The sequence below is a fragment of the Camelus dromedarius genome, chromosome X (genome assembly GCF_036321535.1).
Source record: "Camelus dromedarius isolate mCamDro1 chromosome X, mCamDro1.pat, whole genome shotgun sequence".
In the NCBI taxonomy this organism is placed as follows: domain Eukaryota; kingdom Metazoa; phylum Chordata; class Mammalia; order Artiodactyla; family Camelidae; genus Camelus; species Camelus dromedarius.
The window spans coordinates 63,871,091-63,898,599 of NC_087472.1; the positions used below are offsets into that span (position 1 = coordinate 63,871,091).

General features: G+C 36.2%; 1 non-coding gene across 1 annotated transcript; it reads right to left on the reverse strand.

Moving 5' to 3' along the window:
• Positions 1-3,980: 3,980 nt before the first annotated feature.
• On the reverse strand, positions 3,981-4,087 carry LOC116151128 (U6 spliceosomal RNA). Its single transcript, XR_004134904.1, has one exon. It is a non-coding gene; the product is annotated as a U6 spliceosomal RNA (small nuclear RNA).
• Positions 4,088-27,509: the final 23,422 nt, after the last annotated feature.

The window sequence follows — 27,509 nt, forward strand, 5'->3', positions numbered from 1 at the left end:
GCTGGTAGGAGTCATCTTTACATTTTCCATCTGCCTCACTCCAGGTGGTCAGAATCTCCTAGAAAAGAGCTTGTGCAAATGTGTGCTGCCCTGTTTTGTGGCTGATGCCCAGGGGACAACACTTAATTGCCTGACTCTGGTGACAAGCAGGGCTTATGTTTATGGGTAACAAGTGAAGGTATTTATTAGCCAGCTACTCTCCAGGGCAGAACAAAGAGTTAGCAGACTGAAATGTATCACCAGTCTTTCTATGAAAGAGTCACACTTGCTTATCTTAAAGATTCAGCCTGAGGGACATGCTTCTAATTTAACACACATCAAGAGGCCTACTGTAATACTCTCCCCAAACTGCAGAGGCATGTGAGTGTCATTTTTATGCTCTCCCTCTGCCTTGCTCCAGGTCACAAATATCTCTCAGAATGAAGATTGTGCATACACCTGGAACACCAGTTTTGATTAGATGGAGATTGGTTCAGAAGACTTGAAGACAGGATAGAGGAATTCACACAATAAACATGGTAAAAAGAAAATAGAATGGAAAAAGAATGGAGATAGCTTATGGGAGAACATCCAGTGATAACATGTGCATTGCAAGGGTACCAGAGAAGAGAAAGAGAAAAGTATAGAATACTTATTTGAAGATATAATGCCTGGAAAGCTCTTCTAACTTGGGAAAAGAAATGGGCATCCAGATCCAGGAAGCTCAGAGAGTTCCAAATTAAGTGAAACCAAAAAAACTCCTTACCTAGATTCATTATAATTAACTTGTCAAATCTTAAAAACTGGGAAAGAATTAAGAGCATCAAGAGAAAAAAAATCACTAATTACTGAGAACTCTCATACAACTATTAGTAGATTCTTCAGCAGAAATTTGTCAAGCCAGAAGGAACTGGCAAAATACATTCAAATTTCTGGGAAAAAAGAAGCCGCTGATCAAGAATACTCTACCAGACAATGTTGTCCTTTGGAATTGAAGGAAAGATGGTTTTTCAGGCAAGCAAAAGTGAAAGGAATTCATCATCACTAGATTGGCATCCCCCAAAAATGTTAAGAGGACTTCTTTAAACTGAAAAAAAAAAGGGGCACTAATTAGTAACAGGAAAATATACAAAAGTATAAACCTCACTGGTAAAAGTAAATATATGGAGTCAGTCCTTCATATCTTCAGGTTCTGCATCTGTGGATTCAATCAACTGTAAATAAAAGATAATTTTTAAAAGTTATAGAAAGTTCCAAAAAGCAAAATGTGAATTTGCTATATATCAGGAACTAATTACACAGCATTTATATTGTATTTATATGCAAATATTATATATATTTGCATAACATTTACATTGTATTAGGTATTATAAGTAATTTAGAGATTATTTAAAGTATATGGAAGGAGTACATAGGTTACATACAGATATTATGTTATTTTATATAAGGGACTTGAGCATCCAAAGATTTTGGTATCCGGCAAGGGGTCTTGAAACTAATCCCTCACAGATATCAAGGGTTAACTGTACTAATAATCAGAATAATCTAATGTTTTAAAAGTGGTGGGTAAATCACTAATAAATCTAGTCTGAAAGTTAAAAGACAAAAGTAGCTAAAATAAATATAACTACAATATTTTTTACTGGACACAAAATAAAAGGTGTATTCTGATATCAAAAACATAAAACATGGGGGAGGAATAAAGATATAGAGGCTTAGACTGCATTGGAACTTAAGCTGTTATCAACTTAAAGTAGAGTGTTATAAGTTGTCTTATGTAAGCTTCATGATAACCACAAAGTAAAAATCCTATGGTAGATACACAAAAGATAAAGAGAAAGGAATCTAAGCAAACCACTACAGAAAATCATCAACTCACAAAGGAAGAGTGCAAGAGAAGAAAGAAGCAAAAGAATTACAAAGCAACCAGAAAACAATGATCAAAATGGCAGTAAGTCCATACCTTTCAATAATTATTTTAAAAATGTAGGAAGGATTAAGACCTTTACAGACTAACAAAGTATAATAGAATTTGCAAGTAAATTACCTGCCTTGAGTGATATGATGAAGTTAGTCCTTCAAGTTGAAAGAGAAGGATGCTAGAGCAGTAACACAAAAGCATGCAAAAGTATAAATCTCACTGGTAAAGAAAAATATATAGTCAAATATAGAGTATGGCCATTTTAACAATAGTAATTCTTCTAATCCATGAGCACAGTGTAACTTCCCATTTGTTTGTGTCATCTCAAACTTCTTTCATCAATGTCTTACAGTTTTCTGAGTACAGGTCTTTGACCTTTTTGATTAGATTTATTTCTAAGTACTCTATTCTTTTTGATGCAGTTGTAAATGGGATTGTTTTCTTAATTCGCTTTATGATAGTTTGTTGTTAGTATGTAAAAATGCAAAAGATTTCTGTATATTAATTTTGTATCCTTCAAATTTCCTGAATTCATTTTTTAGTTCTAGTAGTTTTTAGGTGGCGTTTAGGATTTTTTATATATAGTATCATGCCATCTGCAAACAGTGACAGCTTCACTTCTTCCTTTATATTTTGAATGTTTTTTCTTTATTATTTTTTTATTATCCGATTGCTGTGACTATGACTTCCAATACCATGTTGAATAAAAGTGGCAAGAGTGTGCATCCTTATCTTGTTCCTGATCTTAGAGGAAATGCTTTCAGCTTTTCACCATTTAATCTGATGTTAGCTGTTGGTGTGTTCTACATGGTTATTATTACATTGAGGTTTTAGCTCTATACCAACTTTGTTGAGAGATTTTTATCATAAATAAATGTTGAATTATTTCAAAAGCTTATGTACATCTATTGAGACAATCACATGATTTTATTCTTCAATATGTTAACATATCATATTGATTGATTTGCTGATATTTAACCATTCTTGTACCCCTGGAATAAAACATACTTGGTCATGGTGGGTAATCTTTTTAATGTATTGTTGGATTGGGTTTGCTAATATTTTGTTGAGAATTTTTGCATCTATGTTCATCAGTGATATTGGCCTGTCATTTTCCTTTTTTGTGGTATATTTTATGGCTTTGATATCAGGGTGATGTTAGCCTTGTAGAATAAATTTGAAAGTGTTCCTTCCTGTTCAAGTTTTTGAATAGGTTTTAAAGACAAGGTGTTAACATGGGTTTAAAAGTTTGGTAGAATTTACATCTAAAGCCATCTGGTCCTGGACTTTTGGGGGAACTTTTAAATTACTCATTCAATTTCATTACTTGTAATGTGTCTGTTTTATTTTCTCTTTCTTCCTGACTCAATTTTGTAATATTATGTTTCTAGGAATTTATTAATTTCTTCTAGGTTTTCCACTTTATTGACATGTAATTATTATTCATAACCTCTTATAATCTTCTGTATTTCTGTTGTGTTGGATATAATTTCTATTTCTGATTTTATCTATTGGGTCCCTTATTTATTCTTGATCAGTCAAGATAAAAGTTAATTGCTTTTACTTGCTTTTTCAAAGGACAGGTTCTTAGTTCCATTGATTTTTTTCTATTTTTTTTATAGTCTATTTTATTTATTTCTGCTCTGATCTTTATTATTTCTATTCTTCTACTAACTTTTTTTTTCTTTTTTAGTTTTTGCTTCTCTGTAAAACTCTCTCTCCTTTAAATTTGAATAATACTATTGGTCCTACATTTTTTTAAATTTCATCACTTTAAATATATTCTGCCACTCCCTCTGGCCTGCAAAGTTTCACTGAAAATTCAGCTGCTGGTCTTATGGGAGTTCCCTTGCATGTAACTATTTGCTTTTCCCTTTTTTTTTTTTTTAACTTTTATTGAGTAATAGTCTTTTTACAATGCTGTGTCAAATTCTAGTGTAGAGCACAATCCCTCAGTTATATATGAACATGCATATATTCAGTCACTTTTTTTTGCTATGAGCTACCACAAGATCTTGTTTATATTTCCCTGTGCTATACAATATAATCTTGTTTATCCATTCTGCATTTTAAAATCCCCAAAAATATGGAACGCTTCACGAATTTGCATGCCATCCTTGCGCAGGGACCATGCTAATCTTCTCTGTATCATTCCAATTTTAGTATATGTGCTGCCAAAGCGAGCACTCCCTTGTTGTTTTTAAGAGTCTCTCTTTAACCTTATTTTTTTTTTCATTTTAATTATAATGTGTCTTGATGTGAATCTCTTTGGGTTGATCGTATTTGTTACTCTGTATTTCCTGTACCTAGATGTCTTTTTCATTTCCCAGTTAGGGAAGTTTTCAGATATTATTTCTTCAAATAAGTTCTCTGTCCCTTTCTCTCTCTTCTTCAGGGAATTTTTTAATGTGAATATTACTATGCTTAATGTCATCTCAGAGGTTTCTTAAAACTTTCTCTTTTTAAAAATTATTTTTCTGTTTGTCTTGGATGATTTTCACTACTCTGTCTTCCAGTTTGCTATTCTGTTCCTCCATATCATCTAATATACTGATAATTTCCTCTAGAATTTTTTTTATTTCACTTATTTTATTATTCAGTTCTTTTTGGTTTTCCTTTATATTTTTAAAATTCTGTTAATTTTTTTTACTGTATTCATTTATTCTCTCCAGTTTTTTGAGCATCTTTATAATCAAACCTTGAACTTTTGTTGGGTAGATTTCTTATCTCCACTTCACTTATTTCTTCTTCTGGGGTTTTATCTTGTTCCATCATTTGGCATATATTCTTATGTCACCTCATTTTATATCAAGCATATCATCCAGATTTAGAGTACCTTGGGTTCAGAAGCATTTGCAACAAGGATCCCTATCTGTTTGTACTTCTATTTTTACTTTTCCCATTTTCATAGTTATTTGAAGAACTGTTTTCAAAATAGACATGTCCACATCTGGGCAAATTTAGCTGGGCCAAGGATAAGGTGAGTGGCACAAGTAGTGTGTATAGTGCTTCAAAGATACAGTGATTGTCTTGAATTTTTCCAGGTGGAAAATGGGGTAAGACACAGGATGTTCAAGAAGCTAGGAATCTGAATGCAACCTTAGGCAAGGGTAAACCTGAGGTCTTTTAGGCTCTGAAAATATGTGAAAAATTACACTTACACTGCATGCATACATCTTGGAGATGCGGATGGGATGAAGGTCCACAGCTATCCTCAGATTTCAAACACAAATTACCAGCTTCCCCTAGAATAGTAGTAGAGATTCTTTCCTAAAAATCTAGAGATCCAGGTACTCTGATAAAGCTTCCAGAGAAGTTTCTGGAGATTTAGGTTTTAGCTTGAGATCTGCCACAAGCTTGTCCTCTGGGCCTCAGGTTACGTAACTAAAATAAGGAAGTGGATTACATGATCTCCAAGAGCCTTTAAAGCTCTAAAGATCTGACTTTGTGAGAATGAATTCCTCTGATTAGTTATAGCCTTGGGATAACTCTCTAAGTCCAATTTATATAAATGAGGTCTGATAAGACATTGTTCAGCATTTTCTTAATTGCTGAATGTATGGCTCGGCTTCTATTCCTGTTAATCAGCTAAAGTCCAATGAAATGGAAGAAGGAGTTGGAAGATAGGCTCTTTCAACTCAGCCTGAGTAGACACAGAGTGATTTAATGGGCTTTACATCAAATTGGCTAGTCACGGTTTTATTTATTAGTTTTTTCCTGAACTGATTGGTCAAGACACTTTTGGTGTGACATGGACAATGAGTCTCTAGTCAGTTTAATCAGTTTATTCAGTTTATTCTTTCTTTTATGGAAGCATTTTCAGATCTTTTAAGTTTTCAGAGATGAGTAATAACTTAAAAGTCTTATAAATACATATTTTGGTGAAGATAATTATTTGAGAAAACTTTGTTGGAACTAAGATTGGGCCAGGTTAAGGGGTAGCAGAGAAAATGGAAGTAACTTCATTTTCAGCTTGCTTCCTATTGTCCCAGATTGTGGCAAAAGGGGCATAAGACATAACAGTAAATAATATAGTATTTGATAGGTTCACCCTCTGGCTTGCTTCCCTCCTAGGGACAAAAGCAAGAGGCTGTGTAGCTAGGTCATGTCATAAACTTTTCCTAACTACCTCTCCAAAGAGTAATAACTTCCTACCACCGCTTTCACTAGCCATCCTCTGGAAATTCTAGACCAAGGGAGGGGATATGGAGTCTGCCCTTCTACTTCCAAAGGTTTTTGCTCATTCATGATTCAGAATTTCTTTATCCCATCCAACCCATTTCTTATTCAACAGCTTTTTTCACACAACTGTGATTGCCCAGGTATTCAGGAAAATGGCTTGGTTTTCATCAGGAAGACAAGCACTGTGTGGGTAGGCATTCATTGAATCTCACACTTGGAGATAGAAAGGGATTAGGGTTCTTCTAATTCAATTTCCAAATTTTACCAGACCCTCATTTTCCCTTGCTATTCTGTCTATTTGGGATAAAAAGTGGGCTGCATATTTAGTGGGTGAGTGGGTTCAACTGAAAGGTATTTCACCACTGTGTGTGTATATCACCTCTTCTTAACAAACTTTCTCTGTCCTTCTCCTTTTCTCTTTGTTTTTATCTCTGTCTTTCTCTCCTCCCCCTCTGAGTGATGTCCTCATTCTGCCTCTCAGTTTCTATTGCTCTGGCATGCCAGGTGATAACAGTCAGTAGCATCAACCTTTCCATTCTCTTTAGACACTTAACTCAATCTTACAGCTGCTCTGAAAATCAGGTCCACAATGTACATGCATCACCATTCTGCAAATGTTTATTAAAAACCTGCTATGTTCCAAAAGATGATCTATGTACTGAAATAGAGAAAATAATAATAAAAATAGCTAACACTTAAACCGCACTTACTGTGTGTCAGACACTATTTTGGCTACTTTGCATGGAATGAAAAACTGCTTTTGTTTGTATAATATTATGAGATATATGTCATACTTATTCAATTTTACAGATGAGGAAAGTAGAAAACAGAGAGGCTAAGTAACTTTCTTCAGATAATAAGCTTGTAAGTAATGGAGCCATGAAGTTAGGATTCAAATCTAAAGTGACCAGTTTGAGAATATGCCCCCTCAACCACTGTTACATGCTTTCCTCGTGGAGCATATAGTTTAGTTTTGGAGACACAGTAAACATGTAAATAAATAAAAATACAACTTTTGTAGTAGACTGAGGTTTATACAAAATTTAGGTGGAAAAGAGTGACAAAAATTATGTGTTATTTCTAGTAGGATGATGGGGAAAGCCTCTGAAGAGATGACATTTTAGCAGAAACCTTAATTAACTTGCTAGGAATTCTTAGTAGAGTGATCAGAAATAACAAATGTCATAACAGAGGAATGATTAAAGAGGATTCTAGCATTAATAAGAAGTCCTGTGAGAGTGGGATGTGATGAACAGGAGGTGTAACATAGGAGACAGAATCCAAGGAGTAAGCATTGAACACATCATAGACAGAGTTGCCAGCTATGATAAATAGTTGAGCTTTTATTCTAAGTATAGTGGCATTAGGGCTTTTGAATAGAGCATAAATTTGATCTAATTTAGATTTTATAAAAGATCACTTGTTTATGTGAACAGAACGGACTATAGGAGAATAACAGTGGAAGAAGCCTACGGCTGCAGATGTCAAGACAAGAGAAAACAGTTAAACCTAGGATAGCAGAGGTGGTGAAAAGTGGCCAGGTTCAGAATATATTTTGAAGGATAAAGTTGACAGGTTTTGCTAATGGATTGGATGTGAAGATGGAAAATTAGTTGTTTGGCTCTCACAAGCCATTAATATCTTCACAATTGCATCTTTTAATTGTCTGAGTTTTCTTCTCTCTCTCTCTCTCTCTCTCATTGAAGAAAATAATTTTCTATCTGGGATACCACCTGATCATTCGTAGCATAATGGCGTGGTATTTTTAAATTATCATTAAATAAAGTAATGTGTGTATTCTTTAATTTATGCATATTATGTGTTAATTCTAGTCATCGGTGATCAAGATTCAATAAAGAAAATGCTCATGGTTTCTAACCACATATAGCTCACTGTTTAGTCAGGCTCAGGGCTAGGCACTTTACACTCACATTGTACTGTTTATCATTACCACCCCACCCCATGCACACACTTTTGGAAAGGCTAACAGTTACTGGGGGCTTTACATGCTTAACACTTTAACTTTTTGTCACTTTTATTCTTCATAACAGTTTTTCAAGGTTGGTATTATTGTTTTCATTTTAAATATGAGGTTTTAATTTGCCAAAGGATGAACAGGTAGTAAAAGGCAGCAAGCATTCTAATTTTAAATCTTGTTTTTCTAATTTATTTTTAAAATTTTTTTTACATTTTTTATTGAGTTATAGTTGTTTTACAATGTTGCATCAGTTTCAACTATAGAAAATAATTTTACAGTTATACATGAACATACATATATTAATTATCACATTCTTTTTCACTGTGAGCTGACACAAGATCTTGTATATATTTTCCTCTGCTATACAGTATAATCTTCTTTAACTATTCTACATATGCTTCTCAGTATCTACAAATTTTGAAATCCCAGTCTATCCCTTCCTATCCCTGCCCCCTTGGCAACCACAAGTTTGTATTCTATGTCTATGAGTCTGTTTCTGTTCTGTATTTACGTTCTTTTTTAATTTTTTTTTTTACATTCCACATATGAGTGATCTCATATGGTATTTTTCTTTCTCTTTCTGGCTTACTTCACTTAGAATGACATTCTCCGTGGATATCCATGTTGCTGCAAATGGCGTTGTTGTCATTTTTTATGGCTGGATAGTATTCCATTGTATAAATATACCACCACTTCTTTATCCAGTCATCTTTCAAAGGACATTTAGGCTGTTTCCATATCGTGGCTATTGTAAATAATGCTGCTATGAACATTGGGGTGCAGGTGTCTTTTTGAAGTAGAATATCCAGAAGAATATTCCTTCTGGATATATGCCCAGGAGTGGAATAACTAGGTCCTAAGGTAAGTCTATTCCTAGGCTTTTGAGGAATCTCCATACTGTTTTCCACAGAGGCTGCACCAACCTGCATTTCCACGAGCAGTGTAGGAGGGTTCCCTTTTCTCCACAGCCTCTCCAGCATTTGTCATTTGTGGACTTTTGAATGATGGCCATTCTGACTGGTGTGAGGTGATACCTCATTGTAATTTTGATTTGCATTTCTCTTACAATTAGTGCCTATTGATCATTTGTATGTCTTCCTTGGAGAATTGCTTGTTTAGGTCTTCTGCCCATTTTTGGATTGGGTTGTTTGTTTTTTTTTTTTTCTTATTAAGTCGTATGAGCTGCTTATATATTCTGGAGATCAAGCCTTTGTCAGTTTCATCATTTGCAAAAATATTCTCCCATTCCATAGGTTGTCATTTTGTTTTACTTATGGTTTCCTTTGCTGTGCAGAAGCTTGTAAGTTTCATTAGGTCCCATTTGTTTATTCTTGCTTTTATTTCTATTGCTTGGGTAGATTTCCCTAGGGGAACAGTTCTGAGATGTATGTGAGATGAAGTTTTGCCTATAGTTTCTTCTAGGATGTTTACTGTATCTTGTCTTATGTTTAAGTCTTTGATCCATTTTGAGTTGATTTTTGTATATGGTGTAAGGGAGAATTCTAGCTTCATTGCTTTACATGCTGCTGTCCAGTTTTCCCAACACCATTTGCTGTAGAGAATGTCTTTATTCCATTGTATATTCTTGCCTCCTTTGTCGAAGATTAGTTGACCAAAAGTTTGTGGGTTCATTTCTCGGCCCTCTGTTCTGTTGAATTGGTCTATATGTCTGTTTTTGTACCAATACCATGCTGTTTTAATTACTGTAGCTCTATAGTATTGTCTGAAGTCTGGGAGAGTTATTCCTCCAGCCTCTTTCTTTTTCTTCAGTAATGTTTTGGCAATTCTTTGTCTTTCATGGTTTCATACAAATTTTATTATGATTTATTCTAGTTCTGTGAAATATGTCCTGGGTAATTTGATAGGGATTCCATTAAATCTGTAGATTGCCTTGGGCAGTGTGACCATTTTAACAATATTGATTCTTCCAATTCAGGAACATAGGATATCTTTCTATTTTTTTAAGTCTTCTTTAATTTAATTCATTGATGGTTTATAGTTTTATGTGTATAATTCTTTCACCTCCTTGGTTATTTATTCCTAGGTATTTTATTACTTTGGGTGCTATTTTAAAGGGGATTGTTTCTTTACTTTCTTTTTCTGTTGATCCATTGTTAGGGTAAAGAAATGCAACTGATTTTTGAACATTAATCTTGTAACCTGCTACCTTGATGAATTATTCAATTAGTTCTAGTAGTTTTTGTGTGGACCTTTTAGGGTTTTATATATATAGTAACATGTCATTTGCATATAGTGACACTTTTACCTCTTCTTTTCCAATTTGGATCCCTTTTATTTCTCTCTCTTGCCTGATTGCCGTTTCTAGGACTTGCAAGTCTAGAGTGAATAAGAGTGGTGAGAGTGGGCAGCCTTGTCTTGTCCTACATTTTATTGGGAAGATTTTGATTAGTCATATATAGCTTTTATTATGTTGAGATATCTTCCCTCTATACCCATTTTGTTGAGAATTTTTACCATAAATGGGTGTTGAATTTTATAAAATGCTTTTTCTGCATTTATTGAGATGATTGTGTGTTTTTTGTACTTTCTCTTGTTGATATGATGTATTACATTGATTGGTTTGCATATGTTGAACCACCCTTGTGTCCCTGGGATGAACCCCACTTGATCATGATGTATAATCTTTTTTATTTGGATTCTTTTTGTTAATATTTTGGTAAGGATTTTTGCATCTATGTACATCAGTGTTATTGGTCTGTAATTCTCTTTTTTGGCAGTGTCTTTCCTGATTTTGTTGTGAGGATGATGGTGGTTTCATAGAATGAGTTTGGGAGTATTCTCCCCTTTTCAATCTTCTTGAAGAGTTTGAGAAGGACTGGTATGATTTCTTCTTTGTATATTTGGTAGAATTCCCCGGTGAAGCCGTCTGGTGTTGGAGTTTTATTTGTAGGCCCATTGCCTGTTAACTGGGACTCTCATTTTATCCTTATTTTCTCTGGCTGAATCATAGACACACCACCAACTTTTTCAACTTGTGCATAAAAATGATGGAATCTTTTCCCTATTTGATAGTTGTCAACCTTGCAAATAATCACTTACTCAGTATAAGTAACCATTTCTGTTGAAAGAATAGTTGAATAGTGAGGAATGTATCTCTATTAGGGTAAGGACAAATTTACCAGTAATGTCACCTCAAATTTTTTTTTTGGAAGGTGACAAAGTACAAATAACTATAGCAAAAAATGATAACACACATTTACAGTACTTTTCATAATGCTTTTCTATTCACCCATTATAGTACTTTTGTGTACTATGTAAAAAAGTACATAGTACTTGTATATACACAACAAGGCAGATAACTATTTTTACTACTATTTTACAAAAGAAGAAAACATATTTAGAGAAGTTAAGTGAGTTTTGTAACTTTGGAGCTAGGACTGAAACCAAATTCTTCTCAGTAAACTTCTAACTTAACCATTCTGTGCTCAGTTTCCTTATTTGTAATATATGACTAATAATAGAGTCTACCTCATAAAGTTTTTGTGAGGATTAAATGAATTAATGTATTTTAAGTGCTTAATACAAGGCTCAGCACACAGTAAGTACTCAATATAAGTTATTTATCATCATAGCAGCAGCATTGTTATTATTATTATATAAAATTATGCAAAAAATATTTTGATGTTTTGGTGGACTCGCTGCAGAGGTCAGTAAATTCTTGCCTGCAGGCCTACAGCCTGGTTCTGCAAAAAAAGTTTTACCAGAACACAGTCACACCCATTTATTTGCATGTGGCCTATGATTGTTTTTGTGCTACAGTAGTAGAGTTGAATACTTGCAAAAGAGACTGATTGGCCCTAAGAACCTAAACAATTTATTATCTCCCTTTTCACAGAAAAAATTTGCCAGTTCTTGGATTGGAGATTAAGTAAGCAAGTTTAGTTTTGTGATTCTTTTGATCTGAAGATCTCTCTCTCTCTTTCTCCTCTCTCTCTCTCTCTTTCTCTCTCTCCACACACATACACCACACACACATATACATACACACAGATTTTATAAGTACTGTAGTCCAAGTCTCTACAATAAAGTGATTTAATGTAGATTGAATTAAATGGGATGGGGTTGATGTATTTATTTTAACTATGTGTTAGAGGGTGGTTAACACCTCTTCTGGTGCCTCCAGAAGAGACAAAGATTTCTGGGAGATAACCAGAAGTTATGAATCTGTTTAAGAAAAAATGAGTAGGAAGGATTTAGGAAGAAATTTGTTAAAATGAAGAAGTGATGGCTAGACCAGTAGTTATCCTGAGCAAAAGAGAAGCCAGAGTTAGGCAGAATTAGGACTACTAGTGGTGTAGAAGAGAAGCCAGTTTGGAAACTGACATAAGAAAGAAGGATCTTTTTTAGGCAAGAATTTGTTGAAGGACAATTGGAAGTGAATGCAGTAGAGAGTCAGAATGCTGATGAGGGTGCAGTTATAAGAATGGGGCTGGAGCCCAACCAAAAATGTCCTAATAATCCCAAGAACTGTGTTTCAGACAGAAGAGCTGGCCTTTAGCTCAGAGGTAAGATATGAAAAAGGCAGTGCCTAAATTGTATCTTACTGTAGGGAACTGAAAACAAAACAATGAAGTAAAAGAAGACACTCAGCATATTTACCACCTTTCATGTATTAGGTACTATGATAGTTACAAATATGATCAGAATATATACTCTTGATGTTTTCTTACTGACCGAGAGAGATTTTACCTCCTAAATTGACTGACGTGAGGTCTACTTATCACAGCAAAAATTGGAGCAAAGGAAGCACAAAATAGGTAAAAATGAGACACCTTTGGTTCTTTGTGATAGAAGCTGAATTCAAGCAGTAGTGAATGTTGGAAACTTTCAGTTTAAGGGTGCCATAACGAGCTTTATAATGTGCTTCTTCTTCCTATTACACTATAGGATTTCTTGTGGAGGAGAACAAGCTCAGGTCATTTCCCTAATCTCTACATATGTTGGCCTACCTTGGGGCAGGCCCCACCTGGTTAAAGGTAGCTATCTTTCCTCACTCCTGGCTAGCTGCCTTCCTCCTCTCCAAGGCCCAGAGATTAAGAGGCAAGAAGTGACCACCATGCCTCTGTTTTGTCTCTACCCTACAATGGTACTATGCAGGACATCATTTTCCCTTCAAAACCTTGCCTAGAAGCCTAGTGCCTTGGAAATTTCCTCAGCTTGCTAATAACAGGGTAGCCCTACTTTCAAATTATATGCAATGGGCCCAAGTGAGTGGTGTAACTTCATTAATCAGGGCTTTCATAGGCCTCATCCAACCTCATCTTTATATAAACTCCATTGTATGAACTCCATTTACTTTTTAAAATTGTAATAACACTTCACATGAGATCTACTCTCAACATAATTTTAAGTGTCCAAGACAATATTGTAACTATAAACACAATGTTGTAAAGCAGAGCTCTAGAGCTTATCTTGCATAGCTGAACATTTATACTGGTTGAATAGCAGCTCCATTGATTCTTTTATCCTTGGGTCCAACAGCCCTCTCAGAGTTTTATCAATTGTTTCCCTGTAAATAATAGAAATTTGACACTAAAACCATTTACTACAAACCTGTAATTAGCTAAGAACTAATGTGTTTAATAAACATAAAGGATCTGTGGGAAATGAGCTCCTTATAAAGAGTAGGTGATGGAAAAACTTTTCATAGACATATAGAAGGTGAAACTTTTGTCTGTTCACCCTCCTCCTGCCTTCTCATAAAGGTCAAGTTTTAGATATTATCAGCTTAGTGGTGAGCAAAGGTATTTATGAAGATTTCTCCTGCAAATGCAGCTAGGGTTGACCACTTTCCTCAGAGCTAATTGGACCCCTGAAACCCAATACACAGAGAGGACTCTTATCCCCTTCCTTAGAAAAGGATGCCATTTATCCTGGACACAAACCACACTGCATCTTAGTAAAGCCCTTTTTAGAACCCAAGGCACACCAAAAGCTAGGTTTAAAACATCCTTGTAGTCCAGAACTCCTGGATGTATTTGTTATGTTAGCACTTTCTTGTTATGTTTTTTCTACAGGCTGGTCAATATTATTTTGCAAAGGATGAGAGCCATATCTATGTCAACACTTACTGGGCAGGAAGAGGGAAAGATGAGACAATCTCTGAATCATTTAGATTTTAAAGACATGGAAATCCTTTTATTTCCCAAACAAACTCTTAAATGGAAGGCTGGTGATATAGGTTAAATTGTGTGTTCCCCAAAAGATATGTTGAATTCTTAACTCCCAGTACCTTAGAATGTGACCTTATTTGGAGATAGTTCCCTTACAGAGGTAAGTTAAAATGAGGTCATAAAGGTGGGCCTTAATCCAACATGATTGGTGCCCTTATAAAAGGGCAAATTTGGATACAGAGACAGACATGCAAAAAGAAACCAATGTAAAGAGACACAGGGAGAACATGAGAGAAAAATAGAAGATTGTAGTGATGCCTCTAGAAGTCAATGATGCTGAAGATTCCTGGATAACCAACAGAAGCTAAGTAAGATGCAATCAAAGATTCTCCCCTACCGGTCTTAGAAGGAGCGTGTTCTTGGAAACACCTTGATTTTGGACTTCAAACCTCCAGAATTGATAAAGTACATTTCTGTGTTTTAAGCCACCCAATTTGTGATATTTTGTTACGACAGCCCCAGGAAACTAATACAACTAGTATGTAAAATATAGGAAGCAAGAGCTTTTCTCCCTGAAAAATAAGTGTTAGACTTAGAGTCCTACCTGTCAAGATCCACCTTTGTCTTTGAAGTACCTCTGCCAAAATATTAATACAACTCATAACAAGCTCAAAAACCACAGGTCCTCCTCTCTTTCTCTTGAGGGGTATGCTTTATCCTTTCCAGCATGATTAACTGGAATAAATATTCACTTCAGTCTAAACAGACCTCAGTTCCTCTCTCCATTTTATGACTTATTCACTATAACCTAGAAAAAGTCCCTTTTCTTTAGCCCTTGGTTTACAGGTTAGGTGAATGAACTATGAGCCTACAACCCCTGAATCAATAACTCTTTTCCTAATGAATCTTGTAAATTCTTTCTGAAGCCCAGTCTACTTTGGTTTTATCTTCTGGGAACATAAGCCAAGGCTCCTCATCATTTTAAATTAGAGTACCATATATGCCACACTGATGAGGAATTTTGAGGGTAGGGAAGTATATATGTGTGGGTGGGGAGGGCTATGTGAAAACTCTCTGTATTTTCTGCTCAATTCTGTTATGAACCTGAAACTGCTCTATAAGAATAAAGTCTATTAAAAAAAAATAAATAAATTATAGAAACAAAGTTCCTGATTCCTTGTTGCCTGGGGTGGCTCCTGCATGGACTTTCATTGTTCTTTTTCTATTTGTTTTGTGTACAATTGGTGTGTGAAAAGATGTGTTAAGATTTGGGTGACAAATGAAGGAGGCCCCTTATGTATACACCACAGAAGTCTATGTGGGTCAAGGGGTAAGATAAGGCTGATCTAAAAAGGACCACATATACACAGATTTCTGTACCACAGGGAGACCAGATGTTGAGGGGGAAATTTTCAATTTAAAGTAAGATTGGGATTTAAAAAGAGAGAGATAAAAGCCTCTGGCGAGAGGGTTCCCAATTCAGGAATTCTGATGTAGGCTCTGAAGTCTTAGGCAACTGATTTCTTTACAGTCTATGACACTAATAATAGTGCTAATGATGGGTATAATTAATGGGTATGTACAGTCTCAAGAGCATGACAAGTGCTACCTAAATTAATTTGCACAATTATCCTCTTGTTTCAGATGATAAATCTAAAGTTTGGTACGTATGGGTGACTTGGTCAAAGTGACAGAGCTGGGCAGTAATTGCTCTAACATAAGCAGTCTGACTAAAATGCCTATGTTTTTTAACCACTATGCTCTATGTATCTATCCTAAGGAGAATAAAAATGAAATGTCTTAATTTGATTTTTTTCCTTTCATGATAATTTTGGTAGAACTTTAGCCCAAGTCCTCTTTAAACCATGAGAGGAGGAGTTTTTGAGTTCTCAAATGTTTGGTTTTGTAGGATATTGTACTGGGGAGTATCTACGGGGCAAAAGTTTGGGGAGACATGAGGCCCAGAATTTTTGAAACTTCACTTATAGGAATGAGCTTTCTCACTCTGTTGTGGGGAACAGAGAAGAATCAGGCACAGCCTCTGCCACCAGGGAGCTCTCTGCCTAGTAAAGGAGATGAGACAATACACAGCTTACTTGGACATACAGGAGAATGTGGTCAGTGCAACATACAACCAAGAATTGAGTGTGGAATTATACAAAGCAAATTCTAACAGTTAAAAGAAATTTCAGGAGTGGGAGGTCAATGAGGCTGGTAGTTTGCATGGAGAAGTGTAATAGATGAGGTTGTTGTTGTTTTGTTTTGAAAGATGGTTACAAATTTGAGAGGTAGGAAAGGAGGGATGAAAGGGAGAGGACATAGTAGGTTAAATGAGTATACTTAAGTATCAAGATAAGAATAGTAAAATGTGTGTGCACATGTGCATGCATGCGCAATTGCTCATTGCTGTAGTGAAAGAACTATGCACTATGCCAGATTCTATGGTAGACAGACTTAAGAAGAATGTGTATATGTTTGTGAGTGGGAATGGAAAGCATGAGACCTGTTGAGAAGAATGCAAATAAAGCATAATTGCTGAAGATTCCCCTATTCTTACCTACCAGATTCCCCTTCTAAATTTGAGGCTAATTCTATGTCTTACCTTAGTGGCCCAACCTGATGGTGGCCATCAAGATGGCCCATATTTATAAGCCATATGATATATAGTATGGAATTATTGGGTAATAATATAAGGCCCAGTATCTGGTCCCCTGCATTTTAGTCGTTAATTTTGGAATACTAAGAGCCAAAAGATTGACACTCTATTGGTGAAATTTTTGACCCTGTAGTATATTATGGGGAGTATATTTAGAGGGCAAACTTCCCAGTACACTTCAAATTATGCCACTTGCCTATTCTGCTTTCAGTTCTAACTTGCTTTCAATACTAAATTCTGTTCCACTATTTCCAATGTTGTGGAAAATTTCAAGAAAATGGGAATGTGATTATTATGTAAATCTGGCCTTGTCTCTGTCTTGTGGCATGATGATTGAGGTGATTCCCACATCCATAAACTTCCCTACCTGCATAGACACCGAGGCTGAGCCATAACAAAGCCAGAATCATTCAGAATCTGCCTCTACCTTTGGGCATAAATCATTTGACTAAAGTTCACTTGATTCAGCCAAACTAGAGTCGTTCACACAGGAGCTACTGGGACAGTAAGGAGTCAAGAAAACTATCATTTATTCAACAGCCATTGTATGCCAGACACCTTGCTAAGTATTTTCATATATTATCTTGGGCACAAACATATTCTTGGCTACTTTGCTAATGTATTGCTAATCTGTAGCCTGAAGCAGATCTGCCATTAGCAGGGGTCCATCTTTCTTGACCTCCCTACCCAACTGTCCATGCATTGCCAGTTGGTATTTAAGGCATTAGTGGGTTGTGCAATCAATTTATTGGTTCATGGCCAGAATTTTTTTTAAAAAGAAATAGGTTAGGGTTAATCTAACCTAACTTATCCTTTCTTTTCAGTGTGTGTGTGTGTGTGTGTTTGTGTGTCTACATAAAATGAATATTTAACTGTGAGTTGTGGTCCTTAAAGTTTGAAAATCACTGGTTTAAAGTGGAAATAAATGGTTGCCAGGAGAAACCAAATAACAAGTCTTGTCAAACAAAATGTTGTGTTTTACAAATAACAACACTATGTTTGTACATTTCCTTTGAGCATCTAACACATTTTTTCCCAGGTGAGAGCATACAGTTCTTGCTGCCCACAGATTTTTGCTATTTAATAAAGTAGCTGCTGGCTATGTATGGCTACCGGCACTTGAAATGTGGCTGGTATTAAATGAATTGTGCTATAAGTATAAAATACACTCCAGATTTTGAAGACATAGCATGAAAAAAGATTATAAAATGTCGTATTAATTGATTATATGTTGAAATGGTAATACACTTGATATATTGGGTTCAATAAAATACGTTATTGTTAACATAAATGTCTCTTATTCTTTTTCACTCTTTTAAATGTAGCTACTAGAAAATTTGGAATTTACATATGTGACTTGCATAATTTTTTTTGACAGTGCTGGTCTATACAACAAATATATATGTGCAATATTTGTATGTTATCACAATTTGATGATTTTCTCTGTGCTTATGTCACTAGAGTTTCAAAATGGTTCTATACATAGACATGATATTTGCATATTTGATTAAAGAAACAGGTGCTAATATTTCCCACTAAACCCTCTTGCAGAAATTCTGCTTTGCTTGGGGACTGTAGGAGTCATTTAGAAGTTGATTTGGTCCAATTTTAGTGGTTGAAAATGAAGTTAACTAAACCCATCCCTTTGAATGCAGGGGAGACTTTTACCTCCTTGGACAATTTATTTAGGTTGACACTGTACCTCCTTCTTATAAATATGATCTTAGTCTTATTCTCTGGACCTACATACAGCAGGATTAATTGCTCTTTCATATGACTGTCCAAAAGGTTATCAAAAATGGCTATACTTTTCTACTAAGTCTTTTCTTTTCCAGCCTAAATAGTTCAATTCTTGTAGTTTTTACTTGCATTATGATTTCCAAAAACTTAATTATTCTATTTTTCCCCCTCTGAACATCTTTCAAATTATCATTGAGACTATTAAATTATGAGACCTAAAATTTTATTAAGTTAGATTGGTACTTTTTAATTTTACTCATTATGCTTCTTCTATTAATGCATCCTAACTTTGACACAATTAGTTTTCTGGAAAACCACATCATTCTTTTTCTGATATACTGAGTTAAAATCCTTAAGACTTTTTATATATATTTCTGTTTCCCACTGTTGGTCATTCTTATCCATTTAATAATCCTGTTTTTTTTTTTTCTATATCCAAGTATAGAAATGTGAGTTTAATTTTGTAAGTTTAGATCTATGATTTGAATCTGTTAAGAACTTTTTTGAATCTTGCCTTTCATCTGATAAGTTTTTTATCTTTCCTGTCTTAACACCATTTATAGATAAGATTATCCCACAGTGCTATTTGGCTCTCTGCCTCTAGGGTCAGCTAGGTGCTTTTGTTCTCAAAAATACTCTCCTAATGCTTCCTTCTTTCCCTTCTTCCTGGGAGTCTTAGCTATTGAGGTCCATTCTCTATGTTCTAGTGTGAGGTTTGCAGGCACCCCAATGTAAAATCTAATTTATTTGATGTTGGGCATTATACATTCCTTAAAATATTCTTCCTGTCCGTCTCACCCTCACACTCACTTTCCATCCTGTAGTTCTGTGATAACCCTAGTTTTCTTCCCATGTCCAGCTCAGGAGGTCTTGGGTCTCCATGAACTCTGCTTCTCTACATAAAATTGGCTTTAAGGAGTCTCCCCTGGTGGGGTCTCCTTAGCAGCTGATAGTAAGACCAGTTCTCATAATCACATAGAATATTGCACTGAGCCACAGGCCTTTTTCCCCAGCTTTATGAGATGTAATTGACATAAAACATCATACAAATTTAAGGTGAACAGTATGATAACTTGATACATGTATATATTACAAAATGATCAAAACAAGGTTAGTTAACACATCCATCACCTCATATATTATTATTATTATTATTATTATTATTATTATTATTATTATTATTATTATTATTATTTTACAAACATTTAAGATATATTCTTTTAGCAACTTTCAAGTATACAACATAAGACATTCACTTGGTGCTTTGGTGTCTATCTCCCAAAGCACCTGCTTAGATTCTGAACATGACAAGATGGATGTCCAGAGAGAAAATGATAGGGTAAGTTCCTCATGCTTTCTTCTCAATGGACAGTTCTGCCTTTGGGAGAAGTATTCTGGGACATCAAGAAGGGAGTGGTGACTCTCTAACCAGATTTAGTATCTTCCATTGTCCATCTCCTCGTCAGCACCCCCTTGATAACAAGTCATTGTAGTGCCTGGGTTGGTATTCCATGAGATACTTTCCTCAAATGCTTAAAAGTAGATTCTGGCTCTAGATTTTTCTGGTCAAGATGGTGGAGTTGTAGGACCATGAACTTGCCTCTCCTCATATCTATAACAAAACCACACCTGACTGCTAAACAACCATTGAAAAAAAGACTGGAACCTATCAAAAAGTATCTTCTTCAACTGGAGACATAAACAGGGAGCCACAGCAGGATGGTAGGAGGGGCATGCTCATGATAAAACGGGGTCCCATATCCCCCAGGTGGGCAACCCACAAGCTGAAGAATAATTAAGTCACTGAGGCCCTCTCACAGAAGTGAGAGTTATAAGCCCCATGTCAGGCTCTCCAGCCTGGGATTCCAACACTGGGAGGAGGAGGAGATCCCAGGACATCTGATTTTAAAGGTCAGAGTGACTTAGCTACAGAAGACCAATGGGGCTCGGGGAAACAGGGACTTCATTCTCTTGGGAAGCATACACAGAATCTCATGTGTGCTAAGTCCAAGGTCAGAGACAGTGATTTCATAAGAACCTGGGCAAGGTCTCCCTGCTGGTTTTGGAAGATCTTATGGGGAGGTAGGGGATGGCTGCAGCTCACCCAGGGGACATAAAAGCTGGTGGCAGACATTCAGGGAGTGTTCATCTACATGAGCTTTCCTGGAGGCTGACATCTTGATTGGATCATTAGCACCAAGACCTAGCCCCACGCAATAGCCTGTAAGGAAGCCTCAATGCAAACAACATACTGCATGGGAACACAGCCCAAAACATCAGCAAACCTCTTGAGCCAGAAACACATCTAGGTGCCACCCTACCCACCAGAATTCCAGGACCAGATTTCACCCAGCAGTGGGTAGTCACTGTCTCCTCCTGCCAGAAACCCTGTATAAGCCACTAGTCCAACATTATACACCAGGGGCAGAAATCAGAAATAAGAAAACAATAATCGCAAAGCCTGTGGAAGGAATCCACAAACACATGCCAGACTCTACACTGAAACTGACTGGACTCTGGCCCTTGGGTGACAAGAGAGGGGTGTATTCCTGGGATGCATAGGACATCTCCCACAGAGGTCCACCTCTCCAAGGTTGAGAAACATAACTAACCTACCTAAAATACAAATAGAAAGACAGACAATATGGGGTGGCAGAGGAGTGTCTCTCAGGCCAAGGCACAAGATTAAATCCCAGAAGAAGAAATAAGTGATGATGACATAGGCAATTTATCTGAGAAAGAGTTTAAAGTAATGATGGCCAAGATGTTCAGAGAACTCAAGAGGAGTATAGATGCACAGAGTAAAATTTTTAGTTAAGTGCTGAAAAATAAAAAGACTACCCAAACAGAGTTGAAGAATAAAATAACTGAAATGAATAACACATTAGAAGGAACCAAAAATAGACTAAATGCCAAATTGGAAAATAAGAGGTAAAAGTGTCACTATGTGCATATGACATGATACTTTATATATAAAACCCTAAGGGAGGGGCCAAGATGGTGGAGTAGAAGGATGCTTGTAATTCACTCTCTCCCACAAATATACCAAAACTCACATTCACAGACCCACCCAGCCAACCAGAGCACCTGCTGAACTGCAACAGAACATTGCCCTCTTCAAAAGACAAAGACACCACAAATTTGGTAGGACAAAAGGAAAAAAAGAAAGAAGAAAAAACAAAATAGTGCAGGACAGGTCTCATGGGGAGGGAGTAGCAAAGGAGGAATAGCACTCATTCACTGAACCTCTCCCTCTCCAACGGAGAGGTCAGCAGGCTGGAGGAGGAGCCTCCAAGGCTCGGATCTGTACGGCACACCCCTTGACTGACAGAACTAAATTAAACAAGCACAAAGTGTCCCTGCAACACCCAGCCAGAGAAACGAGCTGACAGCTTGGGGAAGGGACAGGCTGCCTGAGCCCGGTGGACAACTAGGGCAGCTTCTCTGAGGCAACCCTGGAGGACTGCAGGGTGCTGCGTGCCGTGGCTGGGGGGGGATAGAGAGCAGAACAAACTGGGTCCCCCATAAGTTTTGAAAAGAATAAGCAAAGCAACACTGCTGGTGTGCCCTGGGGGAAGAGGTGCTATAGCCTTTTTCTCCTCAGACCCACAGCACCATTACTGGCACTTCTCAGGAGAAGAGAGTCAGGCAAAGCCACAATTTCCATATCCTGTGTGCAGCACCCGGGGTGGGGGGGCAGGACCGAGACTCGAATTCATACCTGGGGGCTCTGCAATGTCCTAAGCAAGACTGAGATTTGTTTACAACCTGAGGCAGAAAGGATCTTTCTGCCCTGGTACCTCAGAGAACTTGCTCTGCCAAGACAAACAAGGAGCTGAGTTTTGGCACAGAACAAGGGTGGGGCTGATCCACAGTCTTCCCTGAGCCCGCCTATGGAGACCCGACCTGAGGCAGAGCAGGCAGCTGCACAGAGCAGCAGAGTGACTGGGAGAGGGTGGGTGGCCACCCACCTTCCTGGCACTAGAGCAGACCATGACCATGGTGCTAGGAGGGGGTGAAATCCTCCCACCTACCTTGCCTGAGGGCAGCATTTCACTGTGGCATACGGAGGGAAAGTGACCTGTCCACCCACCCTATAAGAGTGCAGCACCTGACCCAGTGTTGGGAGAGGACATGACCTGCTTGCCAAAAGGCACTGGGAGCAGCACAGAAGAGGGCGCCAACGGAGGACCTCTGGAAATAGAAAGCTGAGTTCATGAAACAGGGCCAAGACAGAAAGACTTCTCGATAAAATCATTGAGAGTGCACAGTCTCCGGGAGAACACATCCATTTTTTTAATCTTTTTTTCATCTGTTCTATTTTCTAGTACCTTTTAAATCTTTACTTTTTAAACAATTGCTTATGTCTACAGTTTTAATCTTTTGAAATTTAAAAAAAATCTTTTTATTATTTTATTTTTAAAAATCCACCTCATTTCATTTTTATTTCTCTTGGTTTTGATCTACTGTTGTTGACTATACACATGTTTCAAATATTGTTTTTTGCCCTTTTCTCCTTTTTTAAAGGTTTTTGAAAGATGTTCCAACTCAACTGCTATTCTGCTTCAACTTGCTCTTCTATTATTGATTATACATAGTTTTCAAACATTTTCTTCTTACTTCTTTTAAAATTCTCTCTTTTTAAAGTTTTACTCCTGCATAGTCATGAGAGTGATAAATGAATAAACTCCTTACGGACCAAAATAGATAACTAATACTCCATAAGCCACAGCGCGAGAGAGATATGAGCAAGATGAAGAAGCAGAGGAACCACTCCCGATTAAAAGAGCAAGAGAAATCCTCTGAAAGAATGATCAATGAAATAGATATTGATGGCCTACTAGATCAAGATTTCAAAAAAGGAGTGATCAAAGTACAAAAGGAACTAAAAGAGATAGTATTTAAAAATATAAAATATGTCAAAAATTAAATTCAAGTTATAAAGAAGAGCCAAGTAGAATTGGTAAACTCATTTGCTGAGATGAGAGCTGACCTAAAGGCTGTACAAAGCAGGCTAGATAATGCAGAGGAATGAATACGTGATCTAGAAGACAGGACAACAGAAAACACTCAATCAGAACAGCTGAGAGAAAAAGAAATAAAAAAAAAAACAATGAAAACAATATAAGAGACCTATGGGATAATATAAAGCTTGTCAATCTACACATAATAGGGGTTCCAGAAGGGGAAGAAGAACAAAGGGGATTAAAAATGTATTAGAAGAAATCATGATGGAAAACTTCCCAAACTTAAAGAAGGAATCAGATATCCAATTACAGGAAGCTCACAGGGTCCCAAAAAGGAAGAACCCAAACAGATCCACACCAAGACATATCATAATTAAGATGCCCAGAGTCAAGGATAAAGAAATGATCCTAAAGGCAGCAAGAGAAAGGCAAAGATTTAGTTACAAGGGAACACCCATAAGGCTCTCAGCTGATTTCTCTACATAAATATTACAGGCCAAAGGGAGTGGCAAGATATATTCAAAGTCCTGAATGAAAAAAGGTGCAGCCTAGGATATTGTATCTAGCAAGGCTATCTTTAGAATAGAAAGAGGGATAAAGAACTTCTCAGACAAGCAAAAACAAGAAGAGTTTAGCAACACTAAACACATGCTAAAAGAAATATTGACAGATTTACTCTAAATAGAAAAGAAGCAGGATGCTACAGAAATGAGAAAGGTGATAACTATCATGAATTGAAAATATAATAAACATGAAATTGTAAAAGAAGGCATCTAAATCATTAAGAATGGGAGAGGGAAACAAGAAAATATAGAGTTTTTTTTTTTAATTTTCTGTTCTCAGTAGGGTGGGTTTGAGCTTATATTACTATATGTTTAATACAAACAGTTATAGTAATGGATTAATAGACTTACAAAAAAGGGTAACCACAAGCGAGAAACTTACAAGTGAGTCAGAAAAACTAAATAAAATCCAAGATAATACAAAAGAAAATTACCAAACCACAAAAGGAAAAAGAAATGAACAAAAAAGAAATATCAAATCAACTGCAAAAATAAGTCCAAAATGGCAATAAACACACACCTATCATTAACTACTGTAAATGTTAATGGACTAAATACTCCAATCAAAAGACATAGAGTGGCAGACTGGATAATAAAGCAATAACCTTGAATATGCTGCATACAAGAGACTCACTTTGGGGAGAATGACACATCTAGATTGAGAGTGAAAGGATGGAAAAGGATATACCATGCAAATGGAAAAGCAAGAAAAGCAAGTGTAACAGTACTGATTTCAGACAAAATAGACTTTAAAACAAAGGCCATGAAGAAAGATAAAGAAGGACATTTTATAATGATTAAAGGAGTGATACAAGATGAGGATATGAAACTCATTACTATATATGCACCCAATATAGGAACCCTAAGTACATTAAACAATTACTAGCAGAGATAAAGGGGGAAATTGATAGGACTACAATCATTGTCGGAGATTTTAACATTGCATTAACATCACTAGACAGATCTTCCAGACAGAAAATAAATAAGGGAACAAAAATTAAATGATACAATAGAAAACATTAGATTTGGTGGATATTTTCAGACCATTACAACCCCTCAATGTTGGATATATATTCTTTTCAAGTACACATGGATCATTTTCTAGGATTGATCATGTACTTGGGCACAAAAGAAGCCTCAACAATTTTAAGGAGATGGAAATCATCTCAAGCATCATTACTGACCACAGTGCAATGAAATTAGAAATCAACTACAGAGACACAAAGGAGAAAAAAAAAAGGCAAGTATGGAGATTAAAAAAACATGGTATTAAAAAAAAATCAATGGGTCAATGATGAAATCAAAGTTGAAATTAAAAATTACCTTGAGACAAATGAAAATGAAAGCAGAGCCACACAAAATTTATAGGACACAGCAAAGGCAGTGCTAAGAGGGAAGTTTATAGCAATACAGGCCTTCTGCAAAAAAGAAGAACAATCTCAAGTAAACAATTTAACCTATGAGCTAAAAGAACTAGAAAAAGAAGAGCAAAAAACCCCAAAATGCAGCATATGAAAGGAAATAATAAAGACCAGGGAAGAAATATATAAAATAGAGATTTAAAAAAAAACAATAGAAAATATCAATAAAACCAAAACTGGTTTTTTGAAAAAGTAAATAAAATCGACAAACGTCTGGCCAAACTCACAAAGAGAAAACAGGGAGAACAAATAAGCAAAATAAGAAAGGAAAATGGAGAAATTATAATAAATAACATAGAAATACAGAAAATCATACAGGAATATTATGAAAAACTATATGGCAGCAAAATGGATAACCTGGAGGAGATGGACAAGTCTCTGGAAACATACAGTCCACCAAGACTGAACCAAGAAGAAACTGATCACTTGAACAAACTAATCACTAGTAACGAAATCAAATGAGAAATGAGAAAATTTCCTACAAATAAAAGTCCAGGACTGGATGGCTTAACTGGGGAATTCTACCAAACATACAAAGAATAACTGATGGCAGGCCTTCTCAAACTCTTCCAGAAGATTGAAAAGGAAGGAATACTCCCAAACTCATTCTTTGAAGCCACCAGCACCCTGATACCAAAATCAGGCAAAGACACCAACAAAAAAGAGAATTACAGAGAAATAACACCAATGAACATAGATGCAAAAATCCTAACCAAAATATTAGCAAATAGAATCCAACAGCACATGAAAAAGATTACACTTCATGATCAAATGAGGTTCATCCAAGGGACACAAGGGTGGTTCAACATATGCAAACCAATCAATGTCATAGATCACATCAACAAGAAAAAGGACAAAAACCACATGATCATATCAGTAGGTGCAGAAAAATCATTTGATAAAACTCAACACACAATTATGATTAAAACTCTCACCAAAGTGGGTATAGAGGCAACATATCTCAACATAATAAAAGCTATATATGACAAATCTACAGCCAGCATAGTACTCAATGGTGAAATCTCAAAACCTTCCCATAAAATCTGGGACAAGACAAGGCTGCACACTCTCACCACTTCTATTCAACATAGTCTTGGAAGTCCTAGCAACAGCAAACTGGCAAGAGAGAGAAATAAAAGGGATCCAAATTGGAAAAGAAGAGGTAAAAGTGTCACTATATGCCGATGACATGTTACTATATGTAGAAAACCTTATAAGGTTCACACAAAAACTACTAGAGCTGATTGAACAATTCAGCAGGGTAGCAGGTTACAAAATTAACATTCAAAAATCAGTTGCATTTCTTTCCACTAACAATGAATCAACAAAAAAGAAAGTAAAGAATCAATCCCCTTCAAATTAGCACCCAAAGTAATAAAATATCTGGGAATAAATCTAACCAAGGAGGTGAAAGAATTATACACAGAAAACTATAAACCATTGATGAAGGAAATTAAAGAAGACTTTGAAAAATGGAAAGATATTCCATGCTCTTGGATTGGAAGAATCAATATTGTTAAAATGGTCACACTGCCCAAGGCAATCTACAGATTTAATGTAATCCCTATCAAATTACCCAGGACATATTTCACAGACCTAGAACAAATCATAATAAAATTTATATGGAACCATCAAAGACCTAGAATTGCCAAAGCATTACTGAAGAGAAAGAAAGAGCCTGGAGGAATAACTCTCCCAGACTTCAGACAATAATATAGAGCTACAGTCATCAAGACAGCATGGTACTGGTACAAAAACAGACATATAGACCAATGGAACAGAATAGAGAGCCCAGAAGTGAACCCACAAACTTTCGGTCAACTCATCTTAGACAAAGGAGGTAAGAATATACAATGGAATAAAGACAGTCTCTTCAGCAGATGGTGTTGGGAAAACTGGACAGCAGCATGTAAAACAATGAAGCTAGAACACTCCCTTACACCATATACAAAAATCAACTCAAGATGG